General features: G+C 45.9%; 1 long non-coding RNA gene across 2 annotated transcripts in view; it reads right to left on the bottom strand.

Moving 5' to 3' along the window:
- The window catches only part of LOC132594282 (uncharacterized), a 195,803-nt gene extending 171,340 nt beyond the window's left edge, over positions 1-24,463 (bottom strand). For both annotated transcript variants that reach the window (XR_009560467.1, XR_009560468.1), the window contains exons 1-2: positions 20,438-24,463; positions 19,706-19,774 (exon numbers count right to left, since the gene is read on the bottom strand). This is a non-coding gene — a long non-coding RNA (uncharacterized lncRNA). The remainder of the gene's footprint in view (positions 1-19,705; positions 19,775-20,437) is intronic.
- Between the last annotated feature and the right edge of the window lie 380 nt (positions 24,464-24,843).

Genomic DNA, 24,843 nt, shown 5'->3' with positions numbered 1-24,843 from the left:
GGCCAACTCCGTCTGCTTCCCAGGTACCACCCCACCCCTGAAGCCCACACTGACCATACCCGTTTTGGGCCAAATTATTAGTCTAGGCACATATATAGTGTATCTTAGATAGTATACTTTGTTTCAAACAAAGAATTGATTTTCTGCGAGACTTCTGTTTTGGACTGAAAACATTTTTGTAAAACTCTACTTTGAATGGCCCTATCCGTATGTCCCTACAGCTGTGCAGAACCTTCAAAGAACTTTTCCTAGAGTTTAAACCGTAACTTCATTAGGGCAAATGAGAAGGACACTCTGGTGTCTGAATGGCTTTCTGCAGCATCCGAAAATGTTTCTTTCAACTGTGAATCATTAAAAAAAAAAAGTTAGTTTTGATTTAGAGAATTGCTTTACAGGGAGGAAGGACCTTTTGGCTGCATTCCTTCAAGAGACGGATGGGTCAAGATAAATCTGGACAATGTGTTCAGTTAAAAAAAAGTTCAGACTGGCTCACGTGTTTAGGGGGAGAAAAATGAAAACGTGAATTTTGTAAAGCTTGAGGGTTTTTAGTTTTCCAGATTTCTACAGGTTTTTTCTTTTTTTTTTTTCTGTAACTAACGTGTAGATTTGTTTCTCTCCTGGATTTCAGTAGAGTAAGTGTTATTACAGACATTAAAAGTCGCTGGATTTTTCTGTGGCAACAAAAGTGTATAAATACTGAGATGTAGATATTTAATAGGTTCAATGTGTTAATGCACCTTTTAAGATTATGGTCAATTTCTTTTTTATTATTAGAATGCTAGGACTAAACAGATTTTGTTGGCTGGCTCATCTTTTTGTTTTGCAGATAAGGAAAACGAAATAAAGAAGGGTGAAATGACTTGGATCGATTCTCCAACACTCAGCCCAAAGCTCTCACCATCCGAATATATGGTTTTCCTTTTCTGGGAGCATCTTTTCAGGGAAATACGATCTTAAGTGAGCTAATCAGTGCTCCTGGGTTAACCTGAGCTAAAAGCTTGACGTATATTTTTTCCTGACATACTAGGCTTATGTTTTACTAGTGACTTTGTAGAAACACAAAGGATTGATCAGGCAGGAAGTTTGAACTCTGGTCCTCAGTTGAAGTTCACTCACTCCACACAAGATTTTCTCACATTGTTTCTCCAGCTCTATCCCTCCCCTTTGTAAGCCCCAGTCCCTGTGCTTTGATAAATGTATATCATGCCACACCAGCCGTGAAGGAAAACTACTGACCATCCCAAGGTCTACAGTGAGAACTTTCTCACCCCAGCAGTTTCCTCCAGGATGCTAAGCTCTGAGATGTGGAAACAGTTCTCCAGCAGATGGTTTGATCAGGGAGGCCAGGGAGGAAGGGAACTCTGGGGCAAGGCTTCCAGACTTGTGAGGCTCACCGTGTGCTGGGAACGAAGCCCAAGAGGAAAGATATGTACGCTGCTGGGAGTGGAAGGAGGGTCAGGGCTGTGACTCTGTCTGCATGCCCGGCTGAACAAGGGAGGTGAGCAGATCTGGGCAGGGAGAGCAGGGGCGTGTTAATGGGGGCTGAGGAGCAGAGGGCAGTCTTCAGCAACGGGGCACAGGATCAGGCAGGAGGTTGGAGGGTCAAGAGTCTTGTAAGGAGGAGGTTTATACCGGAACTTTGTTGAGCCAGTAGGGACCTAGACCAGTAGAGCAGAGCAGAAGAAGGGGGGTTTATAGGAAGTAGAACCTGAGAAGATGGATTTCTCATCCTTTTTGTGACTCCACCCCCTTTACTTTTTCCTCCCTGTGTTATGGGTTGAATTGTGTCCCCACAAAAGATATGTTGAAGTCTTAACCCTGAGCACCACAGATGACCTTATTTGGAAATAGGATTGTTGCAGACGTAATTAGTTAAGATGAGGTCGTACTGGAGTAGTTGGGCCCCTAATCCAATATGACCGGGGTCCTTATAAGAAGAGGGATATTTGGAGACAGACACACACAGAGAGGAGAAAGACATGAAGACACAGATACCAGGGAAACTGAAGACAGAGGCAGAAATTGGAGTCATGCTGCCGTAAGCCAAGGAGCACCTGGAGCTATGAGAAGCTGGAAGTAATGAAGAAGATCTGGGACTTCCCTGGTGGCACAGTGGTTAAGAATCTGTCTGCCAATGCAGGGGACACAGGTTCGAGCCCTGGTCCAGGAAGATCCCACCTGCCACGGAGCAACTAAGCCTGTGAGCCACAACTACTGAGCCTACACGCCTAGAGCCGGTGCTCCGCAACAAGAGAAGCCATCACAATGAGAAGCCCACGCACAGCAACGCAACTAGTGAAAGCCTGTGCACAGCAACGAAGACCCAACGCAGCCAAAAATAAATTTATTTATTTATTTAAAAAAGAAAGGAAGAAGATCTGCCTTTAGAGGTTTCAGAGGGAGCGTGGCCCTGCTGACACCTCGAATTTGGACTTCCAGCCTCCAGAACTATGAAACAATAAATTTTTGTGGTTTTAAGGGACCCAGTTTGTTGTACTTTTTTATGGAAGCCCTAGAAAACTAATACACACTGCTTTGATGATGTTCAACCTCAGCCAATTCCAGGAGAGAGAAACAAAGAGATTGTCAGCCAGTGTTTACACTAATTAGCCAAAGTCTACCCAGATACCCAGACATCCACTGTGTCCACGGGCAGCCTTTGTTCTGCCCTCCACCAGTTTTTTTTTTTTTTTTTTGGCCTGCACCAATTTTGATGCAGGACCCTCTTTGGGGTGGAGAGAGGATGGAGCCCTCAATATCGATTTTTCTAAAGAGCTCTTTGTGGCAGAAATCTTTTCTCGCCAGCTCTCTGAATCCATTTCTATTCTCAAAGTGGTTGAAAGAATCTAAGTGCTGCAGAACAAGTTCTCAGAAATTCCTGATGAATATCTGCCTCTGGTGATTTGTCACTTCTGTTTGAAAGTTCATATCTGTTGTATCTTGGTGCTTAAGACTTTATTTCAACAAATGTTGAAAGATTAAAAGACAACAGAGGCTTGCACACACGATCAAGGAATGAGAATCTATTTTAAAAAAAACAACCAAAGAGATTTGAAAAAAGAACGAAACATAATTTCTAGAAGTAAAACATAGACTCATCGGAATGAAAAACCTGATGGACATGCAGTGGGTAAGGTTCAGCTGCCACCGGAAGAGATCCGACAATAATTCAATCAGTTAAAGAACAGAGTGGTTTATTTCCCTCTGATGTCATAGACTGAGGTGAGCATTCCAGGTTGGTGGGCAGCTCTGCTCCATGTGGTCATTCAGGGCCACAGGTTCTTTCCATCTTCCTTCTCATCCATCCCCTAAGACATTAACCTCATCTGGTCCCAGGCACAGGTGACAGAACAGTTCTTTTTCTTCCAATTGTTTTTGAACTATTAGTTTTATAAAATACAAAAAAAAAATGAATGACTTGCAAAATGATTACGTGCTTAGGTATTGTGACAATGTTGAATAAAGGGTCAAAACACTTTTCTCTCCATTTTCTAACTAATCCCATTGTAAGCCATGAGTTTATGGACCTTTGAGTAGTACCTTTTCATCTCACAAGAAGGAGACAAGGTGTGGAAGAGACACACCCATTGTCCACACCACTTCCACTCATATCTATTGAAGGCTTAGGGTCCTGGCCACATCCAACTGCAAAGTAGTCTGGGAAATTCCACGGAGCTGAGTAGCCAGGTGTCCAACTACAATCGTATTAATACAGAAGAAGGAGGGGACGATGTATTGTGTACAGTCAACTGTCTCTATCACAAATGGGTTACAAACATACCGGATGGAGTGCATCAGAATGTCAGTGAACTGAAGGATGCAGCCAAAGAAATCATCCAGAAGACCCTCCAGAGACAAAGAAATGGAAATATAAAAGACACGCTACGAGTCTTGGAAAAGACCCAACAGAATGGGGAAGAGACAATATTTAAAACAATACAGACCAAGAATTTTCTAGAATTGTTGAGAGATTCATGAAGCACAGAGAATCCCATGCTGGGCACTGTTGTAAAGGCTTATATATTAACACATTCAATGCGCACAACAACCTTATAGGGAAGGTATTGTTATCATCACCATTTTACAGAGGAGGACATTCGAGGCTCAGAGAGGTTAAGTGACTTGCCCAATGTCACACAGCTAGTAAGGAGCAGAGGTAGGTTTCCAGAGTCTCTTACCACAATACTCTTTTAACTTTTGAAAAATCTGTACTGTTTTAACAAGAACAACAAAGGCAATGCTTTAAAAAATATACTGAATATTTTTATTTACGTCTAATTATTTACTTTAAAACTTACTCTAGGTCAATAGACCTAAATATGATTCCATCCCAAAGACTAAATTCACACTACTGGGAAATATGGTAAAATTGGGGTACATTTTCATAAATCTCTCCTAGAAACTCACCCCCTCAAAATAATAATAAACCAAAAAATAGAGAAAACTTCATTTTCAGTGAAACTGGGAAACAGCTACAGCTTCACAAACCCTGAAGCCTCGCGAGCACGCACTGCCTATTTTCGTCTGGTGATCAGAGAGTCCACAGAGCCAGGTCACATTTGCACCATCGTTCTCCACAAGGAGATACCATCTTCTGTGGCCTGAGAGGTGTTTCAAGAAACCATCTTGCTCTGCGTCACGGAGAGACAGAAACACATGACCGCTTTCCTCCTTCCCAGTTTCTCTCTTTTCTCAGGGTTCCTCTTTCCCGGTTTCTCTCTTTTCTCAGGGTTCCCCTTTCCCGGTTTCTCCCTTTTCTCAGGGTTCCCCTCTCCACCCCGAGCCATGCAACAGGGAGAGGGCAGGCCTCCCAGTCCTGACTCTCTTACCAAGCAGCTGTGCAACCCTAGGCAAATCACTCTACCTCTTCGGACATCAGTGTCCTTGCCTGTAAATGAGAGGCCTGATTTGCATCAGCAGTTTTCAGACCTTCCCAAGACTCCAATCTTTTTCTCCTTACAAAACCTGTGCCAGGAATCGCATACGTTGCAAGGGGAACGAAAATCAAACCACGGGAGCTGAAGCAGAGAGGCAGGGGCGAAGGCCCTGCCCACGGGGCCTTCCCATCGCCTCCCAGAGACTGGGCACGAAAACCCTTCAGACTCCTCAGAGCAGTTTGGAAATCACCCGTTTCTGTGATTTCTGACATCCTTTCCAGCTGTGACAGCTGCTAATTGTGCTAATTGTCTCGGGAGCTGGACGACTAAATATTGGTCTCTGCTCTCTTCTTTGGAAAAGAACTGTCCAGAGGAAGGGGAGGGGAGGAAGGCGAAAGGGGGAAAGAAAAAGCCCAAGGAGCGTTCACACCAGAGCTACACGTTACAGCTGTCTCTGCTTGGTGAATAATTAACATGAGGTAACTAAATAAGACATTTATTAACAAGAATTATGTTGCCATATCCCTTTTATGCACTATCCCATTAAAACGTCTTGCCAAGAAAGGGCCATTTGCGGCCACGGGTCTCACCTGGGCAGCAGGCGGAGGGGAAGCCAAGAAGCCCGCTCCCCCCAGGCCCTGGTGGGAGCTCTGGCTTAAACCAAACAAACATGTCAGCCCCCTGGGTAAGCCAGTCTGAACTGAAGGATACCAGCAATGTGGAAACATGAAACAAGATCAAAAAGCCTCTTCTGTCTCGAGGGCCACACAATAAAAAAAGGGTTCTTTTTTTGGCCCATAAGAAAAGAATTCCTTTAAGCGCTCAAGCTGACATTTTCATGAGAAAACAAATTGGGACGATTTCATTTACTGCCTGCAGATACTCAATGACCTGGAGAGAGAACTAAACAGCTCCCTCTCCGCCCCAGCCACAGCTGTTACTTCGCACTTGCCTTTTTCGCTTCCCTACATATCCCTCAGGTGCCTAGAACATTCTTCTATTTATTTATTCGGGGTAATCTGGAGAGCGAGTATTGTGTCTATCTGCCATGTGTTTTCTCTCAACGTCTGTAGCAAAGTAATTCTTACACTTAAACAGCACCGAGGGATGTTAAGATGGCAGTGCAGTGACGTTGCAGAAAAGAGCCCATCTCGGAGGAGCTGTCCCTTGCAGAGTGACATCTGCTCCTGCAGGGACCCCCGCCCCCATGAACGCGGCGCCCCCCAACACTTGTCCCTGTCGCTGGGTGCTGCTTTTCTCCCAGACCTTCAAGCTCACTTGACTGTATTGCATCAGATCCGAGGTCTCACCGCTTCTGAAACGCTCCACTGTTTTCTGTAACTTTAAGAAATACAAAATTCCTGCCCATGAAATTTTGACACTATGCTTTCTTAACATTCAGGATGGTTATGTTATACTTATCCTAAGACATTCTTTGAGGCTTAATTAGATGTAGGACTGGGTTGTTTATGGCTCTTGTGCCTACATAAAAATGAAGATACATGCTCGACTGATTGATTACGGTATCTCTACAATCTCTCCAAGCTGAGAGGCCAGCTCTTCTGAGTCATCCGCGTCTGTGCTCTTTCTTGGTTTTTCATCCCTTGCGCCCACCAGAGTGCTGCTGACACTGGGTTTCTTATCGTGGGTCCTCCGCTGCCAGCAAAGCTTTCTTCCAGTCATGGAAGAAATCGCGTTCATCCTGCAATTTTTGAAGCGGACACTTCCTTGGTCTAACGAGAGATGGCAGTGCACGTTTTCAGGTGACAATTGAGACATATTCCTTTCTCAAAGGAATATAAACACCAGAGGATTTCTCCTGTGTGCAGGCAATGACGGTACATCACAACTGCCACCTGGTCAAAAGGCAGTGTGAGATGCTATCAATGCTCAGACTCACCCCAAATCCGGAAACGGGAACGTGCGTGTCTTAACCCTGAGAGACCACAGGGTAGACGCTGGCTCCTCAGAACATCCTCTCTCGTTCTTCACTACCCAGGGGCCTTCTGCTCTAGGTCGATCCTGCCCTCCTTCAGGGCTTGTCTCTCAGTCTGCAATTACCCATGTACAAGTCTGGTTACCATGCGATGGGAGGAATAAAAGATGCATTGAAAAAGATGCAAGTGTGATTGCTGATGGAATTTGCACGCAGAGGTATGTCCGTGTGCAGTCAAGTTTTGTCCAGGTGTAAGGAATGAACAGAACTGTAACTCATTTATTCAACCAACAATTTTTTTTAATTTTAGAAACTATGTTTGCTTTCAGAGCCTTATAATTATTTTCTATAGATTTCTGTTTCCTTGTTATGCTCTTTCTAAATTCACTTTTTTTTTTTTTTAGTTTTTTTTGTAATTGAAGTATAGTTGATTTACAGTGTTGTGTTTCAGGTGTACAGCAAAGTGACTCGCTTATACATATATATATATATATATTCTTTTTCATATTCTTTTCCATGATGGTTTATCACAGGATAGTGAATCTAGTTCCCTGTGCCATACAGTAGGACCTTGTTGTTTATCCATTCTATGTATAATAGTTTGCATCTGCTAATCCCAACCTCCCACTCCATCCCTCCCTCACCCCCCCCCCACCCTTAGCAACCACAAGTTTGTTCTCTGTCTGTGAGTCTGTTTCTGTTTCATAGATAAGTTCACTTGGGTCATATTTTAGATTCCACATATAAGTGACACCATGTGGTATTTGTCTTTCTCTTTATCACTTACTTTGTGTAGTATGTCAATCGACAAATATTTTTACGCCCCTTTAGGTAGTGTGCGTTTCAGTAGGGGTGACAGATAATAAAGATATGTATATGAAAAAAAACAAAACAAAAAACAAAAAAAGATATGTAGAGTGTGACGTGATGTGATATGATCTATAATAGGTACCAATGAGTTACATCAAAGAAGATAAAGCAGGGAGAGAGGATCGAATTTAAAAGAGTAACTTTAAATAAAGCTTCAGTGAGTCTTCTCTGAGTAGGTGACATTTGAACCGACCCCTAAATGAAGAGAGAGGAAGGTCATAAAAGTATTGACTCCTGAGGGAAGAATTCTGCAGGCCGGTGGGAAGGCAGAGGCCCAGACACGGAAGGATTGGCATATTTGAAGGATAAAGGGCCTGGTGCGCCAGAGCACGTGGCAAGGAGAGCTGTCCTAACCAAGGTGACGGAGGCAGCCAGAGGACAGACCTGTGGCCTGAAAGCCACGCGAGAGACACTTTGGACCAGTTAAACTGGTCAGTTGTCCTGGCGTGCTCTCCAGAGGAACTCGACCGTGCTGATTCCCTCGGGGATTTGGGGGCGGTGTCCCAAACAGGACCACGAGTGACCCCCCGCCCTCAATCTCCTTCCTCCACCTGGTCATCATCTACTAAAATCCCTGCCCACCCAGAGCTCCTCGGGGCAAGTATATTTGTGCTTTGAGGTACCTTCTTGCCATAAACATTGAACAAGAGGGACGTGTAGGGCACGATGCTTACAAAGAAGCACTTTTCTTTGTCCCCTTTTCCCAGTCCTTTGCCCATTGGGACCCCTGGCCCTGGATGAAACTTCAAGGAGAAGCTGTAGACACTCATTCTCCATCTGGATGGGAAAGTGGCAAAGACACGAGGTCAAAGAGCCTGGGGCCTCCAAGGATCGCTGAAGTCATCTCTGAAATCCGTCTGCTGCCGCCGAGGCCTTAGCGTAACCCCTGGGAGTGGATGACGATATCGAGAAGTCTACTTCCAGCCCAGACTACTTCAAAAGTCTGCTGTGACTTTCAAACATGGAGAACTGCCTAATATTTCCACTGAGAAGCTGAAAGCAGGGTTGGGGGTGCAGGACAGACCGATGTACAAGGTGAGCTATGCTTTGAAAGACGCTACCAGGCTTGCGCGCCGGCTTATGTGTTCTTTCGGTTTTCAAGTGATTCTAAACAAACCCAAATTTATATTTCTATATTTAGCAGCCCCCAGTTTGATTCTGATCCTGTCTGGAGACTGCATGGCCTTCTGCCAATGATGAAATTAGCCTGTGGGATATCTATTGCTCTGAGCTAACCAATGGGCATGGGATATTTTTAGCAACTGTAATATAATGCTGGTAGAATGGTGCATTTTTTTGACTTTAAAGTAATCTCTAAGACGGTTTAAAAGTTGTGTCCCTTATTAACCACATAAAGCCCACAGGCCTCTGCAATAATAGAGAAATAGATTGGGTTCTTGATCACTGAGACAGGTGAGACCAGAGTACATCTGTGGAGGAAGGCTCTCCAACAAAACACATACTCAGGGCGGGTCCAGCAAAGGGCATCTCATTCGCCACATTGGAATGAGATGAGGAAGAAGTTGGGAACGTGGGTAAGAACTCTTTCTAAAACAGCCACTTCTGTGTGCCTGGAACAATCCACTTACTTCCTGAAAAGTCTTCCCCGTCACCCCGCACACACCCTGCTGGACTCTTCCCCGTACCCTGAGCTCACCCATCTCCATGCTCTCCTCACACGGTCTCTTCTGCTGGGATGCTCAGTCCTCACCCTGTCTGCCAAGGCCCAGCTCAATACTGCGTCCTTCACAAAGCCTTCTCACCACAGTTCACGGATTGTAACAAATGTCCCACACCTGTGTCAGAGGTGATCAGACAGGGAAACTTGGTATGAGGTACATGGGAACCCTCTGTACTATCTTTGCAATTTTTCTGTAAATCTGAAACTGCTCTAAAATAAAAGGTGTGGGGCTTCCCTGGTGGCACAGTGGTTAAGAATCCGCCTGCCAGTGCGGGGGACACGGGTTGGAGCCCTGGTCTGGGAAGATCCCACATGCGGCGGAGCAACTAAGCCCGTGCGCCACAACTACTGAGCCTGCGTGCCACAACTACTGAAGTCTGTGTGCCTAGAGCCCGTGCTCCGCAACGAGAAGCCACTGCACTGTGAAGCCTGTGCACCGCAACGAAGAGTAGCCCCCGCTCGCCACAACTAGAGGAAGCCTGCGTGTAGCAATGAAGACCCAACGCAGCCAAAAATAAATAAATAAATAAATAAATAAATAAAAACGAGCTGCAGCAGGACGTGAAAACATGGAAGCGAGGGTTCTCACCGCGATACAGCTCAAAGAGGCGCAGGCTGGGAAACCGCTTAACACCCATCCACAGGGAAAGGGCGGGTTAATTGCGGTAGAGACAAGCTACAAAGTCTTATCACCATCCTAGAAAAGAATGAGCCCTTCAACCAGCAGGAGGTTCCTGATGTCTCGTTAAGTAAGAAAAACAAGTCATGGAGGAGGAAATGGGGAAGGGGAAATGGGGAACGGCTGATGAGTGGGTATGGGGTTTCCTTTGGGGTGATGCAAAGGTTCTGGAATTAGATAGTGATGATGGTTGCACGACATCATGAATGTACTAAAAGCCACTGGGAAAAAATAAAATAATATAAGGCTCACTGAATTGTATACTTTAAACTGGTTAAAGTGATGAATATCTACCATATGAGTATTTTACTTCGATCTTTTACAGTGATAATGGATAAATCCTATATATGTGTGTGCTTTCAAAGAGGTGTTCTGAGAACTCCTTCTGGGTAAAGAAGACACTTGGTGTTGATGAGTTGCTGCAGGAGGAGAAAAAGGCTGCTTGGAGGCCAACGTTTGTATGGAAGGAAAGACATCTCTCCAAGAGGAAAAGAAAGGGGTGGGCAGGGCACTGTGTGGGGAAGCCTGAGCGGGGCTGCGCCTCATGACTGGGGCTTGGAGGAGAGGTTAGGGAGGAACCTGTCCAGTGAAAATATTTGGGTGGAAATCCTAAGTGCTGAAGGACGTCATCCCTCTATCACGACTTCACAAACCCTCAGTGAAGCATCAGACCTGCTTATTGATGCTTAGCTGAGGCATCCTTAGTGTGTTTCATTTTCTTGTGGAAGCCAAGAAGAGGAGGAGGTTTAAGTCAAGATCAAGATGAATCAAGATCAAGGGTGAGCCCATGGGGACCTGGAGGACAGCCTACAGTGGGTTGTGCTTCTTTGGAAGGCAGGTCCCTCTGTGCCTCAGTTAACTGGGGGCACACCTGTTCCGTGAGGATATGGTTGGGGTCTTGTCCATCCTTGTCATCCCTGTAGTACTTAATACAATGCCAGGTGTGTAGTAGGTGTTCAATAAACACATTTATGAAGTTGAATTGTATTAAGATGGATTTTTTAAATTGAGATATAATAAACATATAACACTGTGTAAGTTAAAGGCATTTCCCAGACAACTTTGCAGTTGGATGTGGTCAGGCCACTAAGGCTTCAACAGATGTGAGTGGAAGTGGTGTGGACAAGGGGTGTGTCTCTCCACACCTTGTCTCCTTCTTGCGAGATGAAAAGGTACTACTCAAAGGTCCATAAACAAACTGTCGTGGACAGTTTTCTCCACATCTCCACTGGCACTTGCTATCTCTTATCTTCTTGATGATGGCCATTCTAACAGGTGTGAAACATCTCATTGTGGTTTTGATTTGCATTCCCCTGATGATTAGTGATGTTGAGCACCTTCTCATGCTGTTGGCCATTGGGATGTCTTCTTTGGAAAAATGTCTTTCCAGTTCCTCTGACCAGTTTTTAATCAGATTGTGGGTTTTTTATATTGAATTTATAAGTTCTTTGTATATTTTGGAATATTAACCCCTTATCTGATATAGGGTTTACAAATATTTTCTCCTGTTCCATGGATTGCCTTTTCATGTTGTTGACTGTTTCTTTTGCTGTGCAGAATCTTCTTAGTTTGATGTAGTCCCATTTGTTGATTTTTGCTTTTGTTGTTTATGCTTTCAGTGTCATATCCAAGAAAATCATTGCCAAGACCAATGACAAAGGGAGGACCAATATCCCCTCTATGTTTTCTTCTAGGAGTTTTATGGTGTCAGTTCTTATGTTTAAGTCTCTAATCCATTTCGAGTTAATCTTTGTGAGTGGTATAAGATAGGGGTCCAATTTCACCTTTCTGCATGTGGTTATCCAGTTTTCCCAGCACTGTTTGTTGAAGAGACTATCCTTTCTCCACTGAGTGTTTGTGGCTTAAGATGGATCTTTTTTTCCATTATTTCTAGTCCAGAGATAAGCTGAAGCTTGCTGAGTTAACACTCATCCCCAAAGTCCAAAGGACATAAAAGCCTCTGTCCAGCCTTCTCTCCATCACTCTCCCTCGGAGCCTTTCCTTGGCCCAGCCCTGTCCACTGCACTGCCAGGCGCAGAGGACCTAACACAATCTTTACCTAGCATGGCAACCTGTGGGCATTATATTCAGGCCACAGACCAGGGTGTGAGGATGAACTGTCACTGCCCTGGTGGCCAGCAGAGAACCAACTGATTGCCTTCCAGACCAGATTCCTCTTCTCCCCTTATGGCTCCTTGGGCACCATCCTGGATTTGCACCCCACGCCCCTGCTGCCCACAGATGGGGCGGCAAATCGCACACGTGAGTGGATCACACCCTTGGCCTCACGCCACGTGGAACAAGTTTAGAGCGGAGGTAATTGTCTCTGACACCTGCTCAGCTCTGTGCATTTCACTAGATTCTTTCACGGGTGGCATTATTTCGACCTCACCATAACCCTAAGAGGTACACAGGCAGCTTTTATGAGCCCTGTGCCATGGATAATCAAACTAAAGGTCAGGAAAGTTGAAGATGTAGCAGTCAATGGGATTCCCACTCAGAATCTAAACCACAGGGGCAGTCTTTGTGAGTGAGGTCTGCCCTTCTGGGAACAGAATCTACCAGCTGAAGCCAACGTGCCTGTTCATTCATTCAGTCACATGTCCGTTTGCTGATCTTTGTATTCCTCCCAAATGGCACCCTGTTTAAGATAACAGTAAGCCTCTTTTGGCACAGGTCCTTTTCTAAAAATGGAGCATACCATCAGTTGTAATGATAAGCAGGTCAACAATCAAACTACAGTGTTAAAACTATAATGATATTAATTGAATTAATATTTGTTGAGCACTTGCTATATGCCAGGAGCTGGGAAGAGCCAGGAAGGTGGTTGTGGTGTGGAATTTCAGCAGTGGATGGGAGCTTGGCACCTGGAGTCAAGTCCCGGCTCTGCTGTTTGAGCTTTGGGACTTGGGCAAATTATTTAACGTTACAGGGTGTCAGTTTCCTCCTCTGCAAAATGGAGATCATAAGACATCCTTCACAGGGTGGTTGTGAGGACTGTATTAGTTAATATACGTAAAAGTTTCACAGTGGTGCAGGGTCAATGGTAATTTCTCAATAAGCGTTAGTTATCTCTATGACTAGTTATTGCGTTTAGGAAGCTGTGATGTAAAAGGCAGAGTCTACAACTAGAGGGAAACTCAGATATTTTTCAATTATAAACTTCAGATAAAATCTATGATTTTATTTTTAAAAATAATTACAACCCACCAACATACATATATATGGTCAATTGTTTTGGTTTTTTGTTTTTTTGTTTTTTTGAGGTACGCAGGCCTCTCACTGCTGTGGCCTCTCCCGTTGCGGAGCACAGGCTCCGGACACGCAGGCTCAGCAGCCATGGCTCATGGGCTTAACCGCTCCGGGGCATGTGGGATCTTCCCGGACCGGGGCACGAACCCGTGTCCCCTGCATTGGCAGGTGGACTCTCAACCACTGCACCACCAGGGAAGCCCCGGTCAATTGGTTTTTGATAAAGGTACAAAAGGAATTTGATGGGGAAATGAGAATCTTTTCAACCAAAGGTGCTGGAACAATTATTAGATAGCCGTACGCAAACAAACAAATCCCCATCCTTAGTTCACACCATACACACAGTTTAACTCATAGTGGACAACAGACCTAAACGTAAAAGCTAAAACTACAAAACTTCATCCCCAAACACTCCCTCATTCTTTTGCAGTCTCTCCCTTCCCCCTTGACCACCCATTACAAGCTTGCTTTCGGTCACTACAGTTCTGCTTTTTATAAGAAATGCCGTATAAAGTGACATCACACAGTATTTAGTCTTCTGTGTATGCCTTTTCTGCTTAGCATAATGCTTTTCTCTAACAGTTTTGTTGAGGTACAGTTGACATACAGCACTGTATAAATTTAAGGTTTCCAGCTTAATGACTTGTCTTACGTACATTATGAAATGATCATCACAATAGGTTTAGTGAACATCAATCATCTCATAGAAGACAAAGAAAACATTTTTTCTCCTTCTGTAAGAACGCTCAGGATCTATTCTTTACAACTTTCATTTATACCACACGGTAGTGTTAACTACAGTCATCACTCTGTACATTAGATCCCTAATAGTTATTTAGCTTATAACAGGAGTTTTGTACCTTTTGACCACCTTCATCCAATTCTCCTTCCCCCAACCCCCAGCCTCTGGGACGCACAAATCTGATCTCTTTTTCTCTGAGTTTGGTGTTTTGCTTTGTTTTTTAGATTCCATATATAAACGAAATCATACAGTATTTGTCTTTCTCTATCTGACTTATTTCACCTCGCATAATGTCTTCTAGGTCCATCCATGTTGTGGCACATGGCAGGCGTTCCTCCTTTTTATGGCTGAATAGTATTCTACTATGTATATCACAACTTCTTTATCCATTCATCCGTCGGTAGACACTTATTTAGGTCGCTTCCGTGTCTTGGCTGCTGTAAATAATACCATAATGGTTTTGAGATGCATCCACGTTCTTGCACTTTTCTGAAGTTTGTTCATTTTCACGGCTGAGTGGCATTCTGTGGTATAGACACACCACAGTTTCTTAATCCATTCACACATGAACACCTGGATTATTTGTAGTTTGGGGCTACCATGAATAAAGCTGCTGTGACTATTTGAGTACAGGTCCTTGAATGGACATGTTTTCTTCTCACTTGGGTAAATAAATACCTATTCATAGGATAGGAGAATGTTTATAAGAAACTTCCAAGCTGTTTTCCAAAGTGGTCATACGATTTTGCATTCCCACAGCCTCTAAGCCAAACTGGGAGGAAGATGAGGACGAGAAGGTCCCCTGGGCTAGCCTCGGACCTTCTAAAGAGATGTACATGTGGTGTCAGGTGGAGCAGAAGAGCCACCTCTCCTCCTAAGATAGAACCTTAGGAAGACAGAGACAGAGCTGAAGTACAGAGCAAACGAACACCTACCGTTGGAGCCCAAACCAAAGGCAGGGTCTCATGTTGGCGTAATCTCAGCACATCTTAAAGGCAAGAGAAAACAATTTCCTTGCTCTCCAAGCTCATATTCTTCATCCCTGTGTTCAGTGTTTGGCATGCAGAAGTACAAATATTTAGGGAACAAGAGCGTGGGGATTATTCTACAGACAGACCAAGAGCCCTCCTCGTGAAGTGTTTCCATTATGTGAGTATTTGATGCATATTTGCCTCATTTGTTTAAATTCATTAGATGAGGACTCAAGTCCCCATGAAACCCAACAGTTCTGTAAAAGGCCGGAGGAAACACAGACAGCAGTGGGATGCTCTGCAGAAGTGTCCCCTGCAAGTCCCTTGCTGACCTCATCGACCGCGAGGCCGCACAGACCCGGATGCACAGGGCCATGATCAAATCGGCGGAGGAAAGAGAGCGTCGCATGCTGGACAGGCTGGGATGGGGGAAGGGGACGTGGGCAGATCTGAAGGCCTGATCCTCGTGGTTACAGGTGGTCAGGCCAGAGTCGGCAGGTGGCTGCAGGGGCAGAGTGTAGACAGGCTCCCAGGGGCTGGGGGAGGGCTTTGCACACGACACCCCACCGTGGATGGGAGGGCGCATGGGGCTTCCGGCTTCTCCCTCTGCCTTCAACCAAAGCAGCTCTGCTTTTCAGTGTTCTCTCTATACATTCAGGTGTGCACAAGATTTTGTTGGGTTTTTTTTTAAAAGCATTTTCTTTCTAAAAGCAATTTGAAAATGACTCATTCAGAACTACTGATCCCCAGATCAGGCCTCTACAGAGACAGAGTAGAGGTAACATAAGTGAGTGAAGAAGATGGAGAAGCATATAGAAGGGAGTGTTGAGGACTCTGCGCAAACTGGAGAACACGCGTCCCCTAACTGGCGGCTGCTCCGCGATGCCAGTGGGCTGGGGGGCTGAGGGACTGAGAACCTGGTGTTTCCAGACCTGCCCATTTTCAAAAGAAACCAGAAAAACTGAACTTTACATAAAAAGTCTCGATTATTAACTGTCATCAGCTAATTCCATTTACTTTAGATTAATGTCTGGTGCCAAAGCACATCAATGACCAGGATTTGCCTCTAGGTCACTAATTAGCTCTGGTCTGGAAAACACTAGAAATGACAGTTTTCCATTGGAGGCGGGTGGGGCTCACACCTTCCAGGAAGGAGGAAGCTGCTTCTGTCTTTGTATTTTCTCATAATCATCACACCCCCAGCGCTTAGCCCAGAGCTGGGCGCATTTGATGCCCCCAAATATTGGTTGAAGGACTGACTGGATCACTTCCCCCCAGGCTCCCTCTGTTTGCCCAAAAAGAAGCCTGGCATCTGGAACAAATCTCCACTTTTGCTCTGATATCCAGGTGGCAGCCCTGACCCTTCAGGAACACAGAGGTGAGATCCAGAAAGCCATTCCTGGGCACACCTGGCACAATCGTGTCTTCCTGGGCACCAGTGAATAATTTTAAAAGGACAGGCTGTAGGTCAGCCTGTCAGGGGCACCACTCTGCAGTTCCCAGGCCCTTTTAAGGAGCAAGTAACTTCTGCTTTGTGGCAGCAAACCTCCCCCCGCCACCAACGCTTGTACTTAGGGATGACGGAGGCCTCGCTTCTCTAAGGAAAGGACATTCGAGCAAAATCTTGAATGATAATATGGATGGATGTCAAAGGGCTGAGTCAGTTTCATCAGATGCCCCAAGAAAGCCAAAAGCAAGTACTCCCACATTCCAAAGTGAGGGATTTGGCCGACTTTGCGGGACTCGCAAAGGAAATAACTGAATGATTCTGTGACCCGTAGCCCACCTTGACCTTCCTAAAAGCTAAAAATAGGTGAATTTGGGAATCGGGGAGAAATTGTCTTTTAAGAGTACTCAGTGGGTGGTGAGGTTGGAAGGGCATTTTCCCTTCGTCGAAGCCTCGTGATGTCATGGAACCATCTAGAGAGCTTCCCTCACATCTCCTGGAGTCTGGAGGGCTCTGCGGACTGTGTTCAGGAATTTTCCACCTTCCTATAATGGTGCCTCTGTCTAAATAAGAGAAGCCGTGGCTTTCAGCCCGAAGAGGAAGAGATGTCCATCCATATAGGGGACAAAGAATGTGTCTAATGGATCAGATGTGGGTCACAGGAGAGAAAGAACTTTCATGGGACCACTTAGGTCCTGCCCGAGAGATCTGTCCGGGAGGTGTGATGGCCCCAACCAGAGGTGGGTGGTTAGACCTGGATTCCTAAGGGCAGAGGGAGGAGACAGAAGTGGCCGCTGGAGGGAAATGTATCTCATACGCTACAAGCATAGCTGACTATTCCCAGAGAAGACCCCAGAGGACCCACAAACACACCCCGAGAAGCAGAGTCAGCTTTGCCCATCTACCAACTTGCCATGGTCAGAAACAGTCAACAGTCGATGACACAAATACCAGTCATGCCAAACCTTTCCTGTCGCCCTCCTGTCCTCCCTCCCCTAATTAAGACCAGGAGCGTCAGAAATTTCAACTAGTAAGCTGGGGGCAGGGCGGCAGGAAGAGAAGTACAGGGGAAAAACAGGAGAGAAGCTTCCCACTCACACCCCACCCAGTGCAGACACACACACACACACACACACACACACACACACACACACACACACCCCCACAACTTCCACGATGGGCGAAGCTGGGATGGGAGAGGGGATAGAAAATTCAACCTTGAATAAAGTTGAAAGCATCTTTTCCCCTTAAACATTGCATTGGACTGGATATGTTAATTACTAAAAAGAGAATATTCTTGAAGCTAAAAATGACCCAAAGCCTTTTTAATTCTTAAGAATGAGCTCGCCACCTCCATTGATGGCCCAGGATTTCATCAAAGTGCAGAGGAGACATTCTCCCCGGAATGTTGTGGGAAAGAACAAAATTGTTAACGTAGAAGTTTTCTGATGTGGAGGAAGAGGGGAAGGCCTTCTGGACCTTCGGACTAGGACGGCCAAAAGGCATCAAAGGTGGGGGCTATGAGGCAGGCTGATGAGGCCAAAGCAAAGCAAGGGAAGAAAGTAGACGGGACCAGCTCCCAGGGAGACGTTTCCAATGCTCTGAAGTGTGTCCTTTGTTCTGCCGGAGAGAAGGGCATTCTCTGAGGAGGCAGATGTGGTCCGGTGGGAACTTTCAGAAGGTGAATCTGAGGACCGTGCGGGCAGAGGCTAGAGGCCCTCTGAAGGTCATTACAATAATCCCAATGAAAGACAAAGGGCTGACCCAGTACAGCTGTGGTTGGAGTGGGAAGAGGATGGATCTGGGAACCTCTCTGGAGGGAGAATGGACAGGCACCAGGCACCCACTGGATGGGAGGAGCTGGGGACCGGAAGTCAAGGAGGGCAACTTCTCGCAGCTGGGGCAACAGGGAACTGAACGCTTCGATAACCCGGGTATGAAGCAGAGAAGGAGGGACTTGGAAGGAGAGTAACGAGTTTCGAACGCGTTGAGTCTGGGTTGCTATTGACAGGGAGTTCTTGGGAAGATGTCTGAGAAGTAGCAGGAAATTCTGGTGTTGGAACCCCAGAGAGGTCAGGGCTGGTGGGAGGAAGGCCCTTCTCCCAGCTCACCCTTCTTCTCCTGGGAACAACTCCAGCAGAATGCATTTGTCCACCCTTGGAAAATTCTCCTAATTATTTATTAATCCATCATAGCGGTAGAGGAGAAAAATGGATCTCCTTTTAACATTTTCATTACGTTAATTCTAAAATTATACTCTCCTGATTTCCAAGGACTTCCAGGGCCTGGGGTTGATAGGTAACCACATAACTTCACTCTCTGTATCTAATGCTGAATCACTTATGCCTTGTCCAGGGCTCACTCCTGACATGGGATGTCAAACAGAAATAGAACATGCACATCCTGCATCTGGGGCTGAAACCTTACAGAGATTTCTATGGGCTGCCATAAATAATCCCCGATGTCCCTGGAAAGGAGCTCTGTGCACAGACAGGGTAGGGTCATTGCAGATTTATGGCAGCGGGCTCTCCAGGGCCCGGGGCAGGGGCCTGCGGATTCTGGGAGGTCCAAGGAGCAAACACTACAGAAGGATAGCTGGTCCTGGAGCAGTGACACCTAGCCACCTTGAGAGCCATGTAACAGATGCTTCCATTCTCTAGCTTTTTTTTTTTTAACAGTGACTTTCACTGCCAGAAAAAGAACTGGAGGTTTATGGAAATCTGGATGTGTTTTCTGACAGGCACATTCAGTCTGATACCAAGAACACTGAGACACACTTGTGCTCTCGTGTGATAAAACGTCTCCTGGCTACACAGCACGTCCAGAGGTTGGCCTTAGATGAGCGATGCCCTCCCTGACCGGGTGACGATTCCTCCCCATCCCAGCTCCCTGTTTATGTTTTCTCATCTCCCATCCCCTTGGCTTCCCTTCTCTCTCCCTCCTCTGACCATCTCTTAATTTTCCTACAGAGCCCCCTTCTGGCGCATAGTCTGTGGTACTTTACCTCTCAAGCCCTTTATTTTCTCACCTGCAAGATGAAGGTGTCAGACCAAGTGCTTCTCAAACTCGAATGTGCAAGTGATTCCCCAGAGGCTGTTGTTAACATACAGCTTGTGGTTTAGTATCGGGATCTGGGATGGAGGCCTTTACCTCTTCAGGGCTAACAAACTCACAGGTGATTTCAATGCTGTTAATCCACCGACCTCACCTTAAGTAGGAAAAGGAATCATGGATGGCAAAGGATCCTCACCTTCAGGGCTATCTTCCATGATCCCATGCTTCAGTGGTAAAGGCTGCTCGTGGAACTGTGTTGGAAGTTCTGGGGAAGAGAAGAGAGTAGAAAAACAACAGAGAAAAATCAATGCAAGTTCAACAAAATTGACAAACCTTTAGCTAGACTGACCCAGCATAAACGAGAAAAGACTTGAATTAAAATCAGGAATAAAAGAAGCCACATCACTACATTTGGTATTCCAATACCAAATATTTGGTATTCCAATACCAAAATAAAAAGGATTAGAAGCGAATGCTGTGAGCCACCATATGCCAAAAAGGTAAATAATTTAGATGAAACAGGCAAATGCCTAGAAAAATACAAGCTGTACAAAACTGACAGAAGAAGATACGGTAAATATAAATAGGACTATACAAATAGAAAGGTTGAATTAGTAATCAGAAAATTTCCCACCAGGAAAAGCCCAGAGGTAATGGTGAAAGGAATGTGAAGTTGGATAAGGTTGAATTTACTGATATGGGCCCATTAAACAGAAATTCTGGACTTGATGTTGTAGCTCAAGGGGTTAGCAAGGGTCCTCATGGTACTTTTGGTGGTTGGTGGCTAAAACATGGACAAAAAGATGGTAAATACTAAATGAAGGTGAAAAATCAGAACTGCCTTGGTATACTGTAGAGGAAGGCAGCCAAAGGCTTAGGGAGATTGGAATGTTCGAGCGGATTTGTCCCGTAAGACCTGCTCACTTACTGCAGGAGGGTCCAGGGGACACGCCCATCACCACGACTGTGAGAATATACGAGGGGAGCCTAGCATCCTTGAATTGCTCTGTGCTTGTCCATCTCTGATGGTGAGAAGTTACAGTGGAATCTGCTGCCAGTGAGCTGGGATCCTTCAATACAAGAGGGATCATTGGATCTTGGAGTGGCAGGGACCAAATGTTGGCCCTTAATTGCTGAAGACAAGGTGGGTGTGACGACCATAATGGACAGTGGAGACAAATATGCGATCAGAAGAGCCTGAGTCACAGAGACCTATGGTGCTGGCAGGGGATCACGGTGTGCCAGAGGAGAAAGCGATGCGCCGTCTACAAAAGGCTTGCTTGACCTGTATAAGCAGAGGAGTTTTAGGCTGAGTGAACAGAAGGCTAAGTTGAATCACCAAAATAAAGAGTCGTGGCTCCCTAATCAATTCCCCAGCTTGAGCCGTTTTACAGAATCAGAACCCCTTGAATGAAGGGAAGACCACCTTCCCTTCATTCCTATTGAGGAAAGACCCCAGGACACTGTCAAAAGTGTATACCGTTAATCCTTCTCCTAGCCTTCCCCCAAAGGCACCTACAGCCTTTCACCAATGACTGTGCATTGGAGAAAGAAAATAATCAGACTTTGGGAAATTACTGGACACCAGCTCAGAATGACACTAATTCCAGGAGACCCAAAATGTCCCTGTGGTCCACTAGTCAGGGTAGGGGCTTATGGAGGTCAGGTGGTCAATGGAGTTTTAGTTCAGGTACATCTCACAGTGGGTCCAGTGCATCTCTGAACCCATCCTGTGATTATTTCACCCAGTCTGAAAAGCAAAATTGGAATAGATCTACTCAGCAGCTGGCAGAATTCCCACCTTGGTTCCCTAACCTTGCAAGCCTGGGGTAATGTTCTCAGGAGTCTGTTTATGCTCTAAATCAGCTTTTAAACTATGGTGCTATCTCTCCCATAGCCAAGATTCATGGGTCCAGGAATCAAGAGGTGGAAATGGCAGTGGTACCACTCACTCTTACCCCTACTGATCCGCTAGCAAAAGTTTTGCTTCCTGTTCCCATGACCTTACGCTCTGCTGGTCTAGAGGTCTGAGTTCCAAAGGCAGGAGTGCTTCCACCAGGAGATACAATAGTGACTCCATTAAACTGGAAGTTAAGAGTATTCCCACTCGGCCACTTTGAGACCCTCATGCCGCTGAATTGACAGGCAGAGTCAGGCGTTGTTGTACTGGCGAGGGTGGTTGATCTCGACTCCCAAGGGGAGATTGGACTCTACTCCACAGCAGAGCTGAGCAAGAGTTTGAGGCTGGAATACAGGAGATTGTTTAGGGTCTCAGTACTACCCTGCCCTGTGGAAAACTACAATCCAATTCAGGCAGGACCCGTCCTTTCAGGAATGCAGGTTTGGATCACCTCACCAGGCAAAGAAGCATGACTAGAAGGTGCCTGCTGAGGAAATATGGAAAGAATAGTGGAATAAGGTAGTTATAAATATCAGCTACAATCACATGACCAGTGAAGCCCATCATTGTTATGAAGGACTATCATTGTTGTAAGTATTTCTTCCTAACTTTGTTATGAATACGTCTCTGTATGTGTATGTAGCAAACATTTTTATTTTCTTCTCTTTTCCCCTTATCATCTAATACAGAGATATTAACAGGAGCTCACTTTATATCACATTATTTAAGTTATAGGATAGCAAGACTGAACATCACCCAGGGACCTTGCACCCTCTTCTGTAGAAAGGGTACGTGTATTTTTTGTTGGACACAGGATCGTTGTACCATGTAAGCTTGTGCGGTGCCAGATGGGTAGAGGGTTGGGTTGGGTAAAGAGTGACATTACATCAGGGTTACGGTTTGGAAACCACACCCACAAGGAAGAGGGGCAAGAAAATGATTTCAGTGATTGACCATGGATTTTAAGCAGGCTCTGAAGGAAGCAAGAACAGGAGAGGAGTGAGTAACAGTGAGAAGATGGTAAGATCAACGGCTGGAAGGTTCCACTGGATCCTAGTGCGTTTGGCACCCGGGCTTTGCTCCTGGCCAGTAACCTCACCGTTGTCGTCATTCACACGTTAGATTCTCCTTATTTCCATTCTAAAGAGGAAGGCATAAGTTAACATTCAAATAATAAATAAGATGATTTTACATAGCGATAAATGCAAGCAATCAACTAAAGCAGGGTACGGGCACGGAGAGTCGGGGCAGAGGTGAGGGCTATCTAACCTTGCTGGTCACGAAGACTCAGCTCAGGCACTTGCTCTGCAATCACCGTCCTTTGCCCGGTTCCTCCCCCTCTTAAACAAGCCCCAATCCCACCCTTGCCAGCTAACTGTGCTTCCTTCTTCCCTGGGAAGCATCACCTAGCAATAAGCTCCCCCGTGTTTCCTGACCTCTGCCTCTGAATGTTTGCTCTTTTGCTCCAGCCAGGCCACATTTCTGTCTCCGCCAGCGAGAGACCTCTCTCCTCCTAAAGGACGACCTCTCCGGCTTGCTCCTTACCCAGCATGTTTGATCTCTTCCTACAGTCCTGCTTTCAGACAACACAGATCTTCCCGTGTGGAAAAGAATATTCTCTTGAACTTTGGTGCTTTGCTCGGGAACACTCAGAAAGGGACCCCAACCCTGAGTCTCCTCACCTGGGGAACACCGAGAGTCTGTGCTACGGACTGATGTGGGCGCCCACCAGAAATTCACATGTTGAAACCCGCATCGCCAATGGGACAGAATTTGGAGGTGGCCTTTGGGCGGTAACTAGGGTTACAGGTGGTCATGAGGGTGGGGTCCCCGGAGTGGAAGAGGAAGAGACACACTACCTCTCTCTTCCATGTGAGGACACAGTGGGAAGGTGGCTGTTACCAGCCAGGAGTCAGCTTCCACCAGACACCGTTATCTGCTGGCACCTTGATCTTGGACTTCCCAGCCTCCAGAACTGCGAGGAATAACTGTTCGAAGTCCCCCAATCTAAAGTACTTTTGTTATAGCGGCTCCAACTCACTAAGATATAGTCCCTGCAACTCTCATCTTCCTCCACAAGGCAGCTTTCTCTCTGGCCTTCCTCTTTCTTCCTTTCATTCTTGGCTGTGTATCTAAGTGACTTTTCTCTTTTTGCTTTTCTTTACTTCCAGCCTTCTAGTTCCAGGTCTTCTTCCAAGTTCCCTCAGAACGCATCTCACATTTGTTCTTCCAGCTGTAGTCCTACTGTCCCCATGAGAGTCCAGGCCCTTACCACCCAAGACTAAAAATCTTTAACAGTCTTCTGACTCCAGAATCACCTCCTGCTAATCCATCCTGCATAGATGAATCTTTCTAAAATACCATTTGGGTCCTTTCCTGCTCGAAATCATTTGCGCCTCGCCCACGAAATTCCAGACTAAGGAGTTTGGACTCTGACCTGGAGACAAATCTCTGCAAACATGGCTTCAACCTATCTTTTTAGATTTGTTTCCCATCATACCCCTCAAGGACCCTTCTGTCATTGTCTGACCTGCCTTCCACCATCTCCAGACATCTCCTGAACGCAGCATCACTGTCTGCCTCATCACATCTTACCCATCTTGTGGCCAGTGACTTTCCCAGCCAAGAAGCACCGCCTCCTGCCTCACAATAACTAGAGGACTTGCGGGCTCTGAGTGCAGTACAGCAACTTTTGCATAATCATCCCATAATTTTAGAGCAAAAAAAAAAGACCCTCACACTCATATGTAAGATCAAGGACAGGGCTAGATGATTGCCCACACCAAGAGGGAGTCAGAAACTTGCTGCAAACCAAACAGGGATAAGCAGGGCAAAACTGTTTTAATGTTTTCCTAGCACCCCTTGCCTCACACAGACTAGCTCCTGAAGTCTGTATCTTTCATTCCAACAATGCACTAAGCACTGCTCTGTGCTGGAGATGTAGCAATAAACAATGGAAAGCCCTGCCCTCACAGAGCTAACATTCTCCAGGAGGGAGATAGACATTAAGCAAAATAAATGGAATATCTAGAATTTGGGGTGTACATGCTATGGAAGAAGGAAAGGAAGTGAGGGTGGGGGGCTGTTGCAATTTTGAAGAGTGGTGAGGGGCGATGTGAGGGTGCAGACAGGAAGGAAGGAGGTGAGGGGGGAGCTCTGCAGGCGTCTGGGGTCAGAGAATGGCAGGCGAGGGAGACAGGTCTAAGGTGGGAGGCTTCCTGGCATGTGCCGTGGACAGCAAGGAGGTCAGTGTGGCTAAGCTGAGAGGTCAGGTGGGGAAAGAGTAGGGGACAAGGTTAGAGATATTTGGAGACACCAGCGGAAGCGCGGTTACAAGGACCTGAGTGAGATGGGACACCACTGGAGGTCTCTGAGCTGAGGACTGAGTGACACGACAGAGATTTTTAACAGCATCCCTCTGCCACTCTGCAGAG

The sequence above is a fragment of the Globicephala melas genome, chromosome 20 (genome assembly GCF_963455315.2).
Source record: "Globicephala melas chromosome 20, mGloMel1.2, whole genome shotgun sequence".
Lineage (NCBI taxonomy): Eukaryota > Metazoa > Chordata > Mammalia > Artiodactyla > Delphinidae > Globicephala > Globicephala melas.
The sequence above is the reverse complement of the archived record's forward strand: the minus strand, read 5'-3'. Positions and strand labels throughout refer to the sequence as shown.